At 38.5% G+C, this 2857-nt stretch overlaps 1 long non-coding RNA gene across 1 annotated transcript; it reads right to left on the reverse strand.

Moving 5' to 3' along the window:
• Nucleotides 1-1006: 1006 nt before the first annotated feature.
• LOC111241014 lies at nucleotides 1007-2514 on the reverse strand. The gene is made up of 2 exons (XR_002666703.1): nucleotides 1648-2514; nucleotides 1007-1418 (listed from the first exon to the last, which is right to left on the reverse strand). It is a non-coding gene; the product is annotated as an uncharacterized LOC111241014 (long non-coding RNA).
• Between the last annotated feature and the right edge of the window lie 343 nt (nucleotides 2515-2857).

The following is a 2857-nucleotide window of genomic DNA, read 5'->3' on the forward strand; positions in this document are numbered from 1 at the left end:
GCGTGCTAATTGCTTTGCACTCCTCCATTTGAAATTTCTTCGATATTTCCTTTGCATATTTTCTTTGGCAAATGAACACTTTATCCTCACTTTGTTTGATCTCAATTCCAAGAAAATATGACATGAGACCAAGATCTATCATTTCAAAAGCTTGCATCTTTTCTTGCATGAATTCCTCAACTAGCTTTGTGTCATCTCCAGTCACCAAAAGAGCATCAACATAGAGGGAAATTGTGAGAAGGTTATTTCCTTTATGTTTCACATAAAGAGTGGACTTAGATAAACTTTTTATGAAGCTTATGCTCAATAGGTGATCATTTATCCTATTGTATCAGGCCCTTGGCGCTTGTTTTAGGCAGTATAAAACCTTTTTAAGTATATAAAATTTATCTTCTTCACCATACTTCACAAATCCCTTTGGATGCTCCACATATGTTTCTTCTTGTAGAACTCCATTTAAGAAGGCTGATTTGACATCTAATTGGAATATTTTCCAACCCTTTTGCGTAGCTCCAGTTAGCACCAATTTGATTGTATCTCATCTGGACACAAGAGCAAAATTTTTAGAATAATCAACACCAAAAATTTGTGCATACCCTTTAACGACGAGTCTAGCCTTGTATTTGATGATTGAACAATCTGCATTAAGCTTTGTTCTGAAAACCTCTTTGACCTCAATGACTTGTTGTTTTTAGGCCTGTTAACTAGTTTCGATGTTTTGTTTATCTGAATCATAGACATCTCCTCCTCCATTACATTTTTCCATTTTGGAAGTTTTAGTGCTTCCTCACAACTAGCAGGTTCACAAATCGCTACATTACATCTTTGATATATATAAAACAATAGCCTTATGCCCCTAATTTAAGATTCATCTTCCAATTCATTATGCAACAACTATGTGTAAGTTAAGGTAAATCAACATATATATATATATATATATATATATATATATGCATATATGTATACATATGCATATATGTATACATATCACTAGTACAGATAAACGAATTGGCACCGGTTATTTTTAGCCATACACCTCGGTTTGGGAACCGAGGCTTATGCAGACGAGGTTAAAAGTCCCTACGATTCGCCTCGGTTTTTTTAACAGAAGCAATATTTGGGTTTCAAACTCGGTTCAAAGAACCGAGGCAGTATTTCCAAAATCCGATTCCTTATGGGAACCTTCAGATTGGGTATCCTTTTTAATTTAGGTATCTCTGTGAATGTCATCCTCTGTGAATGTCGTCCTCTGAACCAGAACATTATTCACATTCACACAAGTTCAAAATTTGATCTTTCCCATTTTCTTTATCATCCAAAGAGTCTAGAAAAATCTACATAATACCAACATAGTCTCCTCTAGAAAAATCTGCAATCTGCAGAATACCAATTCTCCTTTCCCCCTTCAAGCTCTTTCACTGCAAAAAACAAAAATCCAAACATAAGTCAGAAGAACACACATTTATCATACCCATTTATCTTCTTCACTGAAAATCCGAACATAAGTCACTGAAAATTCTTCTTCAAAGAAGAAGAAAGGACAAAGCACAATGGAATCATCATACCCATTTATCAAATTGGGCAAATTCACAAGAAAGATGAAGAACTTTAACAAGATCCAGGAAAGTAACAAACTTTAACACCTACAAAATCATTTCTGCACTCTGGAGAAGCTTGAACACATCGGACCACCACCCACCACAAATCTTCAACACCTATTCTCACATCGGACCACCACCCAACAACCGTGCCACCTTTATCGGACCATCACAGGCCACCACCGCCGGCAGCCTACGAAGGACTCCGCTGCTAGCCCGAAACCCCCATGGCCACTCCACTGGCACAACCGTCAACCGCCCTCACTGGATCCCTCAAAACCCTAACTTTCTCAATCGTCGTGTCCCACCTCCGGCGCACTTTCATCGTGCTCTCGTCGCCTCTGCCACTGAGACGCCTACTCCTTCGATTTCACATCCTCCTTCCTACAACCAGAATAGAACCAGAAAGAGAGAGGGAAGAAGAAGAACAGCCAATCGCGCCGCCACGAGCCACCACGAGCGTTGCTGCGAGGCACCACGAACGCCGCCTGTAGCGCCATCTCCACACCGTCGCTGTGAGGTCGTTTCCTCCGCTCAAGACGCAGATCATCTGTGCTCCAACGTTGGGTCATCTGTGTTGAAGAGAAATGGCAGAAGCTTTAAGCTTCTTACTTGTGCGGGATGAGGGATGGAAAGAAATGACAGAAGCGAGAAGGAGTGGGATAAAGAGAGAAAAGTGTTTTCTTGAACTTTTCTAGGTTGAATGTGCGAGAAGGAGAAGAATGTTCTGTCTCCCTTGGTGGCGCGACCCATATGGGTTGGTCCGTGAAGAAAAAAGAAGCCCATTAGGCATCGATTAGAAATTTAACTGAGGACATAGGGTGGATATGCCTCGGGTCTTTAGTGAACCGAGTCAGTAGATCTGTGTATGCTTCGGTTCTTCATTAACCGAGGCAGAAAAGTTCAGCAAAATTACAAAGATGCCACCGTATGCTGATAAGTTTCGGTTGCTCCTCAACCGAAGCATATTGTGCGATTTTAAATCTTCTTTTTTTACTAGTGTATGCATATATGTATACATATATACGTATATATAAATATGTATACATATATACATATATATGTATACATATATACATATATATGTACATATGTGTGTATATATATACATATGTGTGTATATATATATAAATATGTGTGTGTATATATAAATATGTGTGTGTATGTGTATATATATATATATATATATATATATATATATATATATATATATAGGTTTGCAAAGGTGTGTATGCGTGTTTTTCCATTAGTAGGTTATA

The sequence above is a fragment of the Vigna radiata genome, unplaced genomic scaffold (genome assembly GCF_000741045.1).
Source record: "Vigna radiata var. radiata cultivar VC1973A unplaced genomic scaffold, Vradiata_ver6 scaffold_905, whole genome shotgun sequence".
In the NCBI taxonomy this organism is placed as follows: domain Eukaryota; kingdom Viridiplantae; phylum Streptophyta; class Magnoliopsida; order Fabales; family Fabaceae; genus Vigna; species Vigna radiata.